The 17,699-nt window shown below is 28.0% G+C and overlaps 1 protein-coding gene across 1 annotated transcript in view; it reads left to right on the forward strand.

The window, feature by feature from the left end:
• The first annotated feature begins 643 nt into the window (after window positions 1-643).
• The window catches only part of LOC129958547 (hexosaminidase D-like), a 202,848-nt gene continuing 185,792 nt past the window's right edge, over window positions 644-17,699 (forward strand). Inside the window, exon 1 of the mRNA XM_056071088.1 lies at window positions 644-687. The gene's annotated coding sequence lies outside the window, so the exon portion shown is untranslated. The remainder of the gene's footprint in view (window positions 688-17,699) is intronic.

The following is a 17,699-nucleotide window of genomic DNA, read 5'->3' on the forward strand; positions in this document are numbered from 1 at the left end:
CAATGATTATTGTTAGTGAACATTGTTTGCAGAAATTTAATACAAAATTTGGTTAGTGTTTATACTTGACTATATGTTACTAGTCAATTCTTATTTGCATGATTTTTTCAAAAAATAAGCTCTTAATGTGTGTAATGTAGTTGAACATTTAATATGCAATAATTTATTATTTTTGATAAAACTATAACAGTAATATATTTTTTCTGAAAAGATGGTAATAATAGAAGTAAATATATTTTTGTATTCCCTTTCTTTTTGTATTTCCTTTTACGTTAATTAATTAATGTTAACAGTAAAATAGTTTTTATATGTTACATTTAAGAAAGAAACTCGATATAATATTTATATTTTGCGTTAGATTTTGTGAGTCCTATTGTTCAGAATTTTTTTCAGAATACAAATTCGTAAATGTGGAAATATGTGCGTGTAATTGCTGTTGAACATTTAATTTGCTAGAATTTTTTAGTTTTTGATAAGAATTAAGGAATTATCCTTTTTGTTTTGAAAGCTAAACAGCACTAATGCTTCGTTTTCCCTTTGTACTTTGTTACTATATTATGCTGTATTCCACAGAAAATTGTTTACATGTTCTTACAATAGTCTTTCCTTTTTTTCCAGAACTAATTTGAATTTCATCCCGAAAGTGATTTCGGAATAAGAATCCGGATTCTATTTCTTCGTATTAAGGTAAGTAATTCTTAATATCAACATTTTTGTTTTATCTGTTGGATAACAAGTTATATGTACTTCTCATACATAATTAATCCAGATTTGTTTTTAAACTTCTTTATTTAATCTATAAATAATTCTGAATAGTCATATTCAAAATAAATTTCTCAAAAACAAAATCAAAGTTATCTAGTTATTCCCCAGAGACTTATTTCTGTATTATTTGCAGTTTTGGACAAAAAACTACAATTTATTCAGTTTTCCTTTGTGCATTTAGCGCATTATTTCTGCATTTTCTAACTGATTTGCATTATCTTAGATATGTAGCATCACAAAAATTTGAGCTTCGTTTTGCTCGTTTTCTCAAATTTGCATTTCGGCATTCATTTCTGAAATTTCTCCAAAATGCGTTTTATCCCTGCTTTATATTTCGTTTTGCCCACCCAACATTTTAACTTTCGAAAGGAATGTTATAACAGCTTGATTTTCTTTGGTTCTTACTTAACATTCTTTTAGCATTCAGCCAAATGGCTCACCTTGTGTTCTGAAGATGTGTAATCGATAAAAACATTTTTCTGAAACTATTGCAGCTTGCGTGAACTGAAATGACAAGAGTATCGGAATATTTTATTTTATTTATTTCTTTAAAAAAGAATGAATTTCTTGTGTTCAGTCTAGTTTTGTTTTCCTATTTTGTTTATGCTTTATATTATTGTTCATGTTTAACTTGCTTTTCCTTATGTTCTGCTTTGACTGGGACACTACTGATTATAAAACATGCCTAGCAGTCCTAGCCAGGTTGTCAAACGTTTTGCCTTTGTTTATCTTTTGTGAATACATTATTTTTAGAGAAATGATAAATGTATAAATTATGTTTTTTGAGTTTTATATAAAAATAAAATAAACAATATGATAAAAATTATATGGGCTTTAGAATATTTAGTATTGATTAGTTGTTTGGTACACATTTGTTAGTCACATTCAGTTTATTTTTTTGTTTATAAAATAGGAAATTTGAGCTACGATGTTTATTTATTAGATATGATCGGTATGGAATTTCAAATTCAAATAATAATTTTATTATAAAAATTTTCTTACGTCAAACTATAGTATGTTCTAAACTTTACAATAAACCTCGTTAATATTTATTACAACTTATTCGTCCCTTTCTTTGCTGATTTGGTTTCTGTAATTTTTTTCCATATGGAATATGATAAATGATATGATATTTATTAGTGAGATATGAAGTAAAACTTGAAATACGAAGTTTTATTTAAATAAAAAGGCATAAGTATTTTTATATTTGTTATAACGAAATGAATTCATGTTCGAGTGTTAAACATCAAATCGTCCTGTCAATTTAATTTCCGTATAGTAACTTTATAGTAAATCCGTAGTATAGTCCGTATAGTAGACTTTATAGTAAAAAAAAAAAAGAATGAAAAGAAAAGAACGGGACACGTCAATGCAGTTTAAGACAATATATAATTAGATGTGAAATCGTTTGCGTTGTCACTTTCGCTATATGTGTTTGATATTGCTCAGTTTGATCCGTCGTAATTCATTAAATAATTAACTGACCAGCTGTTGTTTTCTTTGAGCTTAGAAAAAAAAATTGGCAAATCTTAGTTTAATGCGAAAAATTTAATTTTTGTTTTAACTCCAAATTATTTTTTTACGGCATTTCTCCCGTTAGTCACTTTGCTGTCTTTGATTACTTCGGGGAACTCGGCGAGTGGCGTGCCAACTCAAGTTTTTATTTTCGTCGTCTGAACACGGTTAAGAAATGTGAAATAATTTGCTTGTACCAAAAATGCTATTCATTAATCTAAGAAATTAAATCACTCAACATTTTACTCTTCTACGAAATACACTCGCTTTTTTTTTTTTTAAATATGTGGTGGCCGCAGTGGTTTGGCATTTGACTTGGCAAAAAATTCTGCAATTTGTCATATGAATGAGAATGATGGTTGTTATAAGTGTACGTCCATATTAGTTATGGGGTGAAAGTTAGCAGAGTGGCAAGCCAAATATAACCTAGTGCTTATTATTTTCCATTATGAAATTGCAACATTTCACTACAGATTAATTTTTATTAAACGGTGTGGTAAATTTTGCAAATTATTCTTTATTCATAGCTTTAAAAGCATGTTATTTAGCTATGCATTTAATAATTTATTTATAGCTATATCAATGTATTCTTTCTTGAATGTTCACAAAGAGAGATGACCATTTTGGAAGATTCGTTAATTTGAGTCGAAATCAGATGAACAGAACTTTTTTCAATCGGCATCTCTTTTACTACTTCCCATATTATGTCGAAGGGAGGTGGTATAAGGCGCTTGGATCCCATGGATAGCAGAGCTTTGGTAGTATTGGGATTCGAACTTGAGATCCTCGGGTTAAGAAACCTAGACTGTACTATTGAGTCGTAATGGCCCAGTAAAAATTAAAAAAAAAATGTTAAAAATTTGTTATAAAAATATTTGCACAAATAATTTTTAAAATATTTTTACATTTTTGCCCCTTACTCGAACAAAACTTCTATTATTTTGAATTTTTCTTACTATATTTATGTGCTTTTTTTTTTATCTAGATTTTATTATTTATAGACCTTTCTAATTTTTATCATGATATTTTTCTTATTAAACCTCTGCAATTTTTTTACTTTGTTTGCTAAATATATGCTTTTTTAAATCTCGATTATAAAGAGAAAGAAACTTTATCTTTAGGTGCTTTGAATTTTCAATCAACCGTGTTTTAATTTGTTGAAAGTCAAGCAAGTGAAGTTAAAAACAGTTTTTAAAAGCGCATATTTATTAGTATGTCAAAAGTAGTTTTTTAATACTTTCTAATTTATAGACTTTAAATTTATAATTTATTATAAATATTTTTGAATGTAGATATTAATTTTTCCTAAAATTTGCTATCAAGTTGTGCTACTAGTAGGGAATCAAAGTAGAATTAAATTCCTTAATTCAAATTTAAATTCTGAAAATATTACATTAGATATATTAAAAATTGTGACATCAGGAAATGAGTGAAAAATTGATTATAAAATTATATTATTACATTCACGAATCGTTAACGAAAAGTATGTTCACGTAGTTTTCAATGAAATTATTTTCAAAAGATATATGAATTATCCATATAATCTCCACCAAAACTATAGGAGAAAAGCAACATTGTTACTTGCCAGAGTGTTATTTTCTAATAGTCTGAACAGTAAGAAAAATTTCGAACTCTTAATGGAATAATTTTATAATTTATGGGAAAATAATTCCCTTCGGCTTTCGAGCCTAATCTATCTTTTAACAGAAATGATTCAGTATGTTGGGTTATAGGGGCTTAATAAATTACTAAGGTTTAGATAAGAGTTAACTAATAATTTATAGGAAATTATGTACAATTATTTATTAATTAATTTATATTAATGGGATGAATTGGAAATTCAAATTATATCCAAAATGACATTAAAAAATAGGAATTATTTTTTTTCTTTGTCGGACAACTATTTAGCCTACACTTTAATTTTTTGATGAAATTCGTCAGAATGTAAGCAACTGTTCTTTTCTAAGCCATAATACAGAGCGTTCAAAGCCAAGAATATTTTTCTGGTATATTACGATCACACTGTATATTAAATAAAGATCATTTCATTTAAAAATCGGAATCTCTTTTCTTATCTTTGTCAGACAACTATTCAGCCAATAGTTTAATTTTTTTCATGAATTGCCATCAAAATATCAGGAACTGTTGTTTTCTGAGCCTTAATATCGAGCGTGTAAAGCCAAGAACATTTTTGCAGTACGTTACGATCACACTGTATATTAAATAAAGATAAATTCATTAAAAAATAGGAATATCTTTTTTTCTTTGTCGGACTACAATTTAACCAATACTTAATTTTTTTTAATGATGTATCGTTGAAGTGTAAACAACTGTTGTTTTCTTAGCCTTAATGCCGAGCCTACAAAGCCAAGAATATTTTTCTTGTACGTTACAATCAATTTGTTTATTAAATAAAAATAAGCTCATTAAAAAATAGGAATCCTTTTTCTTTGTCGGACAACTATTTAGCTAAAACTTTGACTTTTTCATGAATTATCGTTAAAATGTAAACAATTGTTGAACTAACGTTTTTAATGAACTAAGAAATTATTGTTTTCTAAGCCTTAATACCGAGCGTATAAAGCCAAGAATATTTTTTAGTACGTTACGATTACGCTGTGTATATTAAATAAAGCGATAAGTTTTTGTTGTGTGCTGTGATATCGAACTATCACTTTTCCATCTTTTGGTTTGGAAACGACCCAAATAAAAACTGATGAACAAACACACTTTCGTGTGATGTTGCACGATATGTTGAAACGATTGTTCACTAAGTTCGCCACTCTTGTAGGAATCTTGTTACTTGAAACTCTCAACATATTTAGGTAAACACTAAAACGAATTAAAACCGGATCAGTGAATAACTTTCCTCATTCTGAAAGCAGAGTTTACAGAAATTATTTGGCCTTTTTCTAAACTTGTTTCACGAAAGATAAAACATTAAGAAAAAAGGTGGATTATCGTACATTATGGAATTAGGGGATTTTGTTTATTGCAGAAATTGTCAGCTCTGATATCTTATAAATGCAATAAGAATTAAAATTAATAAATCACTCCTTCGAATTTTTTTTAAATATGATATTTTTATGTTGTCTTTTTAAAAAAACAATATAATGCTAGTTCATAAGACATATACTCTTGAAAAATAATTTCATTTAAATTCGATTTATTATTGGAACTCAAAAAGTATGATGAATTTAACAGGTCCACTAATTATTTTATATTTTAAAATTTCTCTTTTTGTATTTCTGTTTCTTTCAAATATTATTTATTCCAAATCTTTCCTCATTTCCTCTTTTATCTCATTTCAAAATTTTTCATGAAATCGAATATTCGAAATCCATCAAGGAAAGTGTCCAAAATTGAGATACTTTCCTAATATGACATTCTCTTCTGTTTCCCAAATGGAGTTGCCATCTGCTGCTGCTAGCTCCAGATTCAGCCGAATCATTGTATCAGTAATAGAACTTTAGTAAATCGACACAGACGCGAATAATAAATACTGTAGCACACTCCAAATTGAAGCGATACAGGAGTATCTGATATTAGCAAAGTATCTCATTACCGGTCATTTTTCTCTAATTATTGTATTTCTAAGAGAAATAACAACAACAAAAAAAAAAAAAAAAATAGTGAAGGAGTAAATTCTATAAAAAAAATATATTGCCTCAAAATTTCCAATCAAACTTGATGTCATCAAAATATTGATGATTTTTTAACTATGCTTATTATATACATATATAATATAATTAATCTCGTAATTTTGAAATTAGCTCACATTAACTTCACTCTGAAATGTTCTTTTATTTCCTGATTCAATTCCGCTTAACCAATGAAAATCTCATAGTAAAATGATCGAAGGGAAAAATTTCTGTCTCTTCTGCTCTTGTGTCGCAATGTAGACTGTCGTATTTCTTATCACTTATTCTTTATACGTAAATTATGCCTCCCGTAGTGAAGTAAATCAAAAGTTTAAAATTTCAAAAGCTTCTTCTTTCGACTATGCAACTGCTTATATATAATTTTAATTCTAATTTTAATCTAATTAATTTCCAAGATTTATCTTAATTTGGCCCATAGTGACTTCATTCTAAAAATTTTCTCTTATTTCGTGATCCAATTCCACTTTCGGTTTAATTAATTCCTCTGTAAAAATAATGCACCATCAGTACTACGCATCAAATGAAAGTGATACTTCCGTTGCCCTTGTCAAAGGTCAACATATGTATTCCATCGGCATGTGGCCAGAAATCCCATGTTATATAAGACTAGTGATCATTTGTTTCGGCCCTTTTGCTCTTTCTTACTTCTGCTTTTATGCCGCGCTGCGCGTTCTTGTAAATAAATCATGCCTGTCTCCCACGAGAGAATAAAACGAATTTAAAAATGTAAAATGTCTCTTCACTGCTTCAAACCTGCATTCTGCTTCAACCAAAAAATTTTACATACTTCCATACTTCGCTATACCTATATTGTAGTAAATATCAACGAGTGTTACTCTCCTTTGATAGCGACAACAAACCTTACCAATATTAATAACAGAAATATTAATTATCATTAAGTTAAGAACTGTCAAATAATCCCTGTAAAATCGGACTTGGAACTCTGATTCAAAATTCATTACAAATTATCTTTCGTTAATTGGAATTTCATCATTGTATAACCAATGGCCAATTTAATGCAGTGAACACAACTGAAAAATGAAAAAAATAAATGATGTATTTAATCATACATTTGAACAGTTTGACAGACTTTCGCCTTCTAGGCAGGAAATATTGATTTTCAATATTTCCGTCCACATGATTTTAGTTGCCATTACATATATCATTGATTTATTACGTAGAAATTTATTTACAGATATAAAGGAAAAGCAACAGTTATTTCATTTTGGATCAATGTTATTGAAATTAAATATTGATTTTGGAGATTTATTATATTCCAATCAGCAAAATATGATTAATACTGCAGTATTTGAAGTTTTATTTTAACATTCGATGATTCTGGTTTAGAATTTAAACTAACAATTATTAATTAGAAAATTAAGCTCGTTTTAAGTTATAATGTTTTTGTTCTTATATTTGGAATCACTGACCCAAAGTCATTTACACCATGTGAATTTGATAATTCTGAGCGAAATGATTTAGGACTAGAATTATCATGCACTAATCAGTAAATTAAGCTCATAAAGAGTTGTAGCATTTTAGAAAGTATGCTTGGATTTAATTATCCATTCCAAAATGCTTAACCATGTGTGTAATACATCTTCTACTTAAAAGACGAACTATATTTCTGGTGGATTTGATGATTCAAGAATGAATAATTCAGAAAATTTAATTACGAATTTTTAATCAGGAAATTAAGCTCGTTTTGAGTCATAGGAGGATTGGAATTACTTAGTAATTCCAAAAGAACATCGTATGCATTTGATGATTCTGAAATAAAGGATTCAGAACATTTAAATAATGATTTTGGATCAGGAAAATAAGCTCGTTTTGAGTCATAATAACAATGGAATTATTTAGTAATTCCAAAAGAACATAGTGTGGGTTTAATGATTCTGAAATATATGATTTGGAATTCTTAACTATCAATTTTTAAGCAGGAAACTAAGCTCGTTTTGAGTCATAGGATGATCGAAATTACTTCTAGAAGAATTCTAATTCAAGAAGAAAATCGTGTGAATTTGATTATTCTGAAATAAATGATCCAAAACTTTTAATTTTTGATTTTAATTGTATATTAATTAATTCTATTTTTAATTGATGATTGGGATTACTTGGTAATTTCAATCATCTGAGATATATGATTCGGAATTCTTAATTATCGATTTTTTTATCAGGAAATTATGCTCGTTTTGAATCATTGGATGATTGGAATTACCTGGTGATTCCAAAAGAACATGGTGTGAATTTGATGATTCTAAAATAAACGACTTTAACGACCGATTTTTTATCAGGAAATTAAGGTCGTTTTGAGTCATAGGATGATTGGAATTACATGGTAATTCCAAAAAGATTATGCAGTGTCAGTTATTACTTTCATGAAGAATTATGCAGAAGTATGAATTTAAAGATGCTGAAATGAAGGATTCGGAGCTTTAATTGTCAGTTTTGATCAGAATATTATTTTCAGAACATTATTTATAACATTATTTTTAGGCAATACAGCTCAGAGTTATTCAAAAGTGAAAAATTATATTGGTTGGATCTCAACTAGATCGAAGAGAAGTTAATTTCAATTCTGTCTGTCGAGGAATAGAAAACGAAAAAGAACGATACGAAGGGATTTTTGTATTTAAAAAAATCGTAAAAAGATTTTAAAATATAATAAAAAAATTATTAGTAAAAGTTGTTGAATGTAACGATGATATAAAACTAAACAATCAAATAAAAGACAATTAGAGTCATTGAATTAAATTTAAAAAAAAACAATCAAACAAAATGATTTATTTGAAATTAAATTAAAAATGAAAAGTTTGTATACAGAATATTATTTATTTATCAGCAAAAATATGTCAGCATCTGAATCTCTATAAAAATTCTTTGGATTCATTAATCTGTGGAAATACATTTTCATCACATTTTTAATTCTTAGTAATAATATTTTTGCAGTGTTGAGTTTTAATGTTTCTTTAACTGTTTGTCAAAAGTTTAATAATACTGGTATATTATCATCAAATTCTGACTGAAATTTATTAAAGACATTTGTTGGAGACATTTTCATAACATTTTCCATTTTTTGGAATTGGATAATTCCTAAAGTGCCGCTTCAGATGCGATATGCTGCATTGAAATAATTAGTAAAGTACTACCTGAAAATTCCTTTCCTATAAGAAAGGAAGGGAACAAAACGCGAAACGAATTTTCAAAATTTCTTTCCCACTAAAAAGAAAGGAACGCGTCGAGACGATAAAACAGGTAGAAAATGTGACGTAACAAAGAAAAAGCTCCTTTAAGCTGCAGCCGAGCTCTGAAAAGTTTAACTTCTAAATCCAAGCAAATATAACTTCGCAGTCTTGGATTTTAATTGCTTAGTTGTAAGAGACACAATGGCTCTTTGAAAAGAATTTAGCACGGTAATTTGACTCTTGCCTTTTTTTTATTTGCTCTTGAAAAGACTTTGAAAGTTGAGAAAATTATTCTCTGAATGCACATACTTTTTGTTTAGAATAGTTTACCAAAACTATCATCAAATTCTGGCTGAAATTTGTTAAAAAAATTTGTTGGAGATATTTTCATAACATTTTCCATTTTTTGGAACTGAATTATTCCAAAGGCGTTTCCTTTAATCAGCTACGATATGCTGCTTTGAAATAATTAGTAAAATCCTACCTGAAAATTCCTTTCCTATAAGAAAGAGAGGGAGCGATACGCGAAACGAATTTTCGAAATTTCTTTCTCACATAAAAAGAAAGGAACGCTCCCAGACGATAAAACGGTAGAAAACGTGCCGTAACAAAGAAAAAGCTCCTTTAAGCTGGAGCCAAGCTCTGAAAAGTTTAACTTCTAAGGCCAAGCAAATATAACTCCGAGGTCTTGGAGTTTAATTGCTTGGTTGAAAGAGACACAATGGCTCTTTGAAAAGAATGTAGCACGGCAATTTGACTTTTGCCTTTTTTTTATTTGCTCTTGAAAAGACTTTGAAAGTTGAGAAAATTATTCTCTGAATGCACATACTTTTTGTTTAGAATAGTTTAACAAAGTTTTGAGAAAATTTTAAAACTGTGGAGGAGATGGTGCATCATCATAAAAAAAAAATAAGTGAGTAATTATAAAAACATTTTTGCTGTTTTGCGAAGATTATTTCTGAAAAATTGTTTCATATTTCGAAAATAATAAATTAAAAGAAAGTATCGGTGATATGTTAGATTTTTTAAAAAAGTAGTCTTAGAGGTAATTAGTAGTATTTGGAGATAAGCAGAGTTTGATCTTTATATGCCTTTATTTAATTTCACTTATTTCATTTTCGTAAAGATAGAATTTGACAATCGAATTTACACTCACTTCTTGATGCGCTAGAAATTTAATTTTTTTTTAGCTGTGTTTCCTCTATGACATTGCGGTATTTTAATACTGGCAGAATTTCATTTAATTTAAAGTTACGATTTTAATCTAGAATAAAGGAATTGGTTATGCAGTTTCAAAGTAACAATGAGATTTTCTGACAGAAAAAAAGGGGAAAAAGCAGTCTTCAACGATTGAAGATTTCACCTATTGCTAAGAAAATCATATTTTTAAAATAAAAAATAAAAAAAATATTATAAAAAGGTATAAACTTAAAACAAAATATCAGACTATCCTTTTAAAGAAATAATTGATGATATTATTTGATGCAAAATCAATTACGAGATTCCATAAAATTTATAATACTGAAATATGAAACGTATTCAGTATAAAAACTTTCAACTAATAAATATTAAAAACATTTTTGAAGATACGTTTTTTTCAATTAAAAATCTGGAAATTAAAGCAAATTCGCAAAAATACGAAGCATCTAAAATATTGCGATGAATAAAATAATGCACAATGCATATTAGATTTCTAAATTTAATTAAAAATTGAAATATGAATATTATAAAAATTGCAATTTACTTATAGAATTGCAGTTTTAAATAACTAAATTTAATTAATAACTTAAAGCTTTTCATGATTTTATGGTTTATTGTATTGATTTCCAGATAGTTGATTAAAAGAATTTGCTTCTTTTTTAAGCACACAAATAAAAGCATGTGTTTTAAAGAGGTTGCCTTATATTTATTATTCTTTAATAAAAAAATTAGAAAGAAAATGTGAAAATTTTTATTTGAATTAGTTAGCTAAATATATTTTTAAGTATTCACCATGGTAGTTAGCTAAATGCAGATAAAGCTGAAGAGAGCTGTTAAGTGCTTCTGGTGTGCGCGCGCGCACACACACACACACGTGTAAAAGGGGTGTACACACACACACACACGTGTAAAAGGGACACACACACACACACATACGTGTAAAAGGGACACACACACACACACATACGTGTAAAAGGGACACACACACATACGTGTGTGTGTCCCTTTTACTTTTCATGAACTGTAATACTGTAATATTTATTCACATAAGTGTTTCAATTACAACAGAACCGAAAATCTGATTTATTTTATGATATCTATTATAATTTGCCCTTTTTATTTCTTCGTATACGAAATGTACAATGGGAAATCAATGTAGTTATAAAAAAATCTGACCACGAGAATTTGATGTATTTCCTTATTTCAGATATCTATGGGTCCGAGAAACATATTTTTGGGATTATATCTGCCTCTGTGTAGACCTGTAAACATGATAAGGGGAAAGCACAATGAGTAAAGGTTTGAAGTTCGGTGTGTGATCTTTTGATTAAATATAAAGATTTCTAACGAAGTGTGAACTTGAAAGAAAAAGAATGTACATAAATGATTGTTCATATTTTGTAATAAAATGTCAAGCTTTCAGTTCATTTATTCGATTTCTAGTTCTAGGTTCAAAGATAGAACTTTAGTAAATATGAAATAAAAATATTAATAAGTATCTTGTGATGATTTTATTTTGATAGAATTATTCATATTCTGCAATAAAATGTCAAATTTTCTAATTCATTTTTAATGAATTATTAAACGTGAAATGGAAAAATTGATAAATATTTTAGAAGAATACTATCTATGCAGAATTCTTCATATTTTATAATAAATTACCGATTTTTCTAATTCATTTGTAATGATGAAAACTAATAAAAATGAAATAGAATTTCACGTGAGATATGAATAAATATCTTGTGACCCACATTTACCAGAATTTTCTAAGGAGTTCCAATTACTTTCAATGCTCTCGAAGAATTTCCAAAGATACATTAAACGAATGTGAGATCCCAAACCGTAACACAAACAGAGCTGTTAAAGTGCGATAATCTGGAAAGCTTTCCCTTCTTTCATTAGTTTTCTAGTCAAGAGTTTGAAATTTACTTAACTCTTCGTAGAATACTTTCTACAACTCCGAATTTATCTTCTAGAGCAGAGATTTAAATCAAGGTTATTTAGCATTTAAGCTAGTGTTTCCACTTAAAAATTCTCTTTACGAGTGTTCAGGAAACAACTTAAAAGCATAGGTTGCTTGTACAAATAATTTGTAGTTGTTTGTTATATGTTTACTTGGAGAAAGAATTTAAGAAATAATTCATTGTGATCAAAATTAGGTGAATTCGGTTCTAATAAATAAAATTTCTCTTTGGAATTTTTCAGGATAAGATGACGTCATTTAATACTTGAAAACCGAGACGTGAAATATTTTTAAAAATAATATTTCTAATTAAAATAATATTTTAAAAATAATCTTTCTAATTTGTAGGTATACGGTTGTAGATGATATATTTTCTTCTAAGTTATTTTTCTTTTTACTGACTGTCTGGAAAACTTTTATAGAAAACTGGTTCACATTTGTGTTTCGCTTAAAGAGAAACCAAAACGGGTTACAGAAAGAAGTCTGATAAAGTTGATCAATTATTTGCTTACTCGTATAACTATCAATTAGTTTATTTATCACCCTAAAGTTTATCACAGTCGGAGGATAGAACCCAGGCACTGCTTTCTCGGATTCATGCTCCTCAGACGTTGTATCCTATGTTTTAGCCTTGTAGGTTACTAGTGAGTCTAAAGACGAATGTGAATATGCAATATTGTATTTTGTATTACAATTTAATTACAGTGATTAATACTTGTGTTTCGCTTGAAGGGAATTCAAAAAAGTTTCCAAAAACAAGTCTGATAATGTTAAGCAATTATTTGTCTACTCGTATATCTATCAATCGGTTTATTTATCATCCTAAAGTTTATCACAGTTGGAGGATAGAACCCAGGCGCTCTGTTCTTAAATTCATACTGCTTAGGCGTTGTATCCCATGTTTTAGCCTTGTAGGTTATTGGTGAGTCTAAAGAGGAATGTGAATACGCAATATTGTATTTTGTATTACAATATAATAACAAAAGTACTGTGTATGCAATATTGTATTTTGTATTACAATGTAATGTATTTTAATTGTATTGTAATACAAGATACAATACGCAATATTGTATCTAGTATTACAATACAATTAAAAAATACTGTATACGCAATATTGTATTTTGTATTACAATGTAATTACAAAAGTACTGTATACGCAATATTGTATTTTGTATTACAATGTAATTACAAAAATACTGCATGCGCAATATTGTATTCTGTATTACAATGTAATTACTAAAGTACTGTATACGCAATATTGTATTTTGTATTACAATGTATTTAAAAAAATTGTTTTGTTGAACTTTTTTTCTATACTTAAAAAGTAAATTTACGTCATAAGAATGCATAGTTGGGGTTCCTATGCATATCTGAGTTGCAGCTGTCGCTTTCTTATGAGTTCATTAGTGATCAGAAAGATTATCCTAACAAGAAAATAATGAGCTGAAAATTAGCTAGGTAAGAAAATGCTGGTAATCTCTCAAAGTTAGGAGAGAACCTGTTAGTTCCCCTTTATTGATTATTTTACTTTCCCCCTCAGCGTTTGAAGACTTCTGACAGCGTTTAAAGACAAAGTGGCCTTTGTGCTCACACAATTTCGGGCAATTTATTTTTCAGTACAAGTTGTTGGAGCAAGTTAATGACTAATTACGTGTCATTTAGCAGGCTAAATTACCATAAAGAATTCCTTTATGTAACTTGGTCTACTAAGATTAATGAATAAAACAGAAAATAATCAATATTTAGCTCTATGGTGTTAATATACCTTAAGATTCTCCTTCTTAGACTTTTGTAGAAAGTTGTTGTATACTATAAATGTCTGGCGCTAAGTTTTAGTTTATGATTTATTAATGCTACAAAGGTCTGGCTACGATGCTAAGCAAAGTACACATTTATTTACTTTTCATTATAAAAGGTTCCCAAAATTAACGCAAGATGGGAATTTGCCACCATTCGTACAATAGTGTTGGCAAACCTATTAAGAAACCATTTGAAAGCTGATAGTTTAGGATTAGTAAAAATGAAGCGTTGTACGATTTAACAACGTGTTAATTCAAGATTTGAATTAAATAAAAAACACATTTTTTTTCTTTAAATTGTTATATTTTTATTGAATTGTAAAGTACACTGCACAGGGCTATGTATGGGAATAGTACATAGAACAAATGGCCTCCACGGCTTTGCTGGCGCATGCGCACTCTTTTGTCGAAAAAAAAAACCCTTTTTGAATACTTTTTAAATTTTTCCATCAATTTAAGCATCAATTCTTTTGACATTATTTTAGGACGGGCAACGCAACATGATTTTTATTCACCTCTATTTAGCTGAAACTAAAATTTTCCATTTTCAATGTATCGAGGTTCCGAGATATCATTTTAATGTGCTGGTTTTCTGCATGATAAACGGAATGGATGAATTCTCTTTAATGCTTGATTAGTTAATTAACAAAACATTAAAGAGCATTTTGTTACATTAAAGACATTACATTACGTTACATAAAATATTAAAGAGCAAGTAGAAATTGATCCTTTTTCAGAAATTTTTTAAATACATTTCTCTACTTCTGAAACAAATTTAGAGTTGAGATGTGAAATCTAAGTTAGTTTCTTATACCTAATTTTAAGAAAAAATTTTTTTTTATGGAAATACATTTTTGGTAAAACAGTTTTGACATCGTTTACCTAAGTCATCATAACGAAATGATCAATAAACAAGCTTGTCTTCAAATATTTGGCAAAACTATTGAAAGCAATGGGTGAGTTTTTCTCTTTTTAGTAAAACATGTTTTGAGCTTATCTTCACTGTGTACTGCGGTGAAATATGTATGGAATTTAGGCGACTTTTTGGCGTCCGATTAAATTAAAAAGTTACCAATTATTTACAATTTTGGTGATAAGATCACATATGAAATTTCATATATTCAGTTCTCTGCGTTTTTGAGTTATTGCGCTATCATGCATACGAAAAGACAGACCAACAGACAATCAATTCTTTGTTGGATTTTCTTTGAATTTTAAAGCAAATCTACGGTTTTGGTGATAAATCCATATGCCAAAATTCATTTAAAGAGTTCTTAGCGAGAGGACGTAGCGCCATAAAAAGTCCTTAAAACTGCTTATTTTTTATGGTCAGAATATAAGGACCTTAAACGGGCTTAGTTTTTATCGAGGTGCCTATTTTTTTCATTCTGATTGAAAAAAAAAAATTCACCACCCTCGCTCTGCCCAATTATATGACTGTATCTTCTTTGTGGTAACGAATCTTTCAATGTCAATGTGTCCGGAGGTCAGTGGAAAAAATTTAATCTCAGTTTATATATATATATATAAATCTGATGGTATGAGAAAAATATATTCTTTTCATTTTTTTTTTTTAACTTTTCTTTCTTCTCTTTTAGATATGGGAGAATATATACCGTTTGTTTATTGACTTTTTCACCTCTTTTTGCTCATTTAGATAGGGAAAAACCTTTTCTTTTTGAAAATAATTCATGAAAAACCATGCGTGTCAGTTTAGTAATGATAAAAATAAACAAACTGAAAGAGTTTGGAAAAATATCTAAAAAGAAACAATCTTTCATTTACATATTTAATAAAATTAGCATGATTTTCGGTGAGTTTACTTAAGTTATTAACCTTTTTTTTTTTGGATGAATTGTAATGTTAATGAAGGTGAAGTAGGAAGGTAAGCTTTTTCATTAGACTACTGACTGTAATGTAATTATATGATTGAACATATACATTGAAAGTCTTTTAATAAGATTTTTCAAACAAATCTTGAATATTGCTTGGAAAATAATTAAAATAACTTGGTTCCATTGTTGGTAAAAAATATTCAATAATTAGTGTTAATATTTTATGTTTATATTTTTATAAAACTGAATACTTAATTAGTTAGTATCCTAACTTAATTTATTTCATCGGACTCATAATTTTATAATAAAATATACTGCATTAAGGTGAGTTATTTTTTTCTCTAAAGGGTCTTAAAAAGTATTTACAAAGTGCTTATTTTTAAGATAAAATTAATCTACTCATCCTGTAAGCAATTTTTAGATATTTTGTTTAAACACAAAGGGATTAATAGACAGAAATTGCTCCTATTGATAAAGGTGGACCAAAATTTGAAGGAAAAAAATTACAAATTCTCTAAAGGGGCTGAAAAAGTATTTACAAAGTGCTTATTTTTAAGATAAAATTAATCTACTTATCCTGTTAGCATTTTTTAGATATTACGTTTAAACACAAAGGGATAAATAGACATAAATTGATCCTATTGATAAAGGTGTCCCAAAATTTGAAGGAAAAAAATTACAAATTCTCTAAATGGGCTCAAAAAGTATTTACAAAGTGCTTATTTTTAAGATAAAATTAATCTACTTATCCTGTTAGCATTTTTTAGATATTACGTTTAAACACAAAGGGACAAATAGACAGAAATTGCTCCTATTGATAAAGGTGGCCCAAAATTTGAAGGAAAAAAAATTACAAATTCTCTAAATGGGCTCAAAAAGTATTTACAAAGTGCTTATTTTTAAGATAAAATTAATCTACTTATCCTGTTAGCATTTTTTAGATATTACGTTTAAACACAAAGGGACAAATAGACAGAAATTGCTACTATTGATAAAGGTGGCCCAAAATTTGAAGGAAAAAAAATTACAAATTCTCTAATGGGCTCAAAAAGTATTTACAAAGTGCTTATTTTTAAGATAAAATTAATCTACTTATCCTGTTAGCATTTTTTAGATATTATGTTTAAACACAAAGGAACAAATAGACAGAAATTGCTCCTATTGATAAAGGTGGCCCAAAATTTGAAGGAAAAAAAATTACAAATTCTCTAAATGGGCTCAAAAAGTATTTACAAAGTGCTTATTTTTAAGATAAAATTAATCTACTTATCCTGTTAGCATTTTTTAGATATTATGTTTAAACACACACTAATGAATAGACAGAAATTGTTCTTTTTGATAAAGGTGGCGCAAAATTTGAAAGGGAAAAAATTACAATTTTGTGTAAAGAACCACAAACTAAATTTCGTTCGTTTTGGCTGATCCTTTTCAAATTTCTGTACTCATTATTTGACAGATATAAAACTAAATATGGTTCCTTTCGGACATGAAGAGGTCTGAAACTTGAATGTAATTAAAATTTCATTTTTTAATGTTTACAATCTATTTCTATAACTATTATTATTACCTATTACCATTTGTTCTACTTCGTAAAAGTCAAAAGAAATTTGCCTTCAATCAATGTTTAAAGTATTCCTTTTTGCAAAATTTTAACCGTATCATGCATTTTTATCAGTCTATCAACATTTGTTCAGTAATATAAATGTATTATAAATGTAAAGTAATTCAGTTTATAATCATCAGTAAAACTCTTATGCATATGTTACCTGCAAAGT

The sequence above is a fragment of the Argiope bruennichi genome, chromosome X1, assembly GCF_947563725.1.
Source record: "Argiope bruennichi chromosome X1, qqArgBrue1.1, whole genome shotgun sequence".
NCBI lineage: Eukaryota > Metazoa > Arthropoda > Arachnida > Araneae > Araneidae > Argiope > Argiope bruennichi.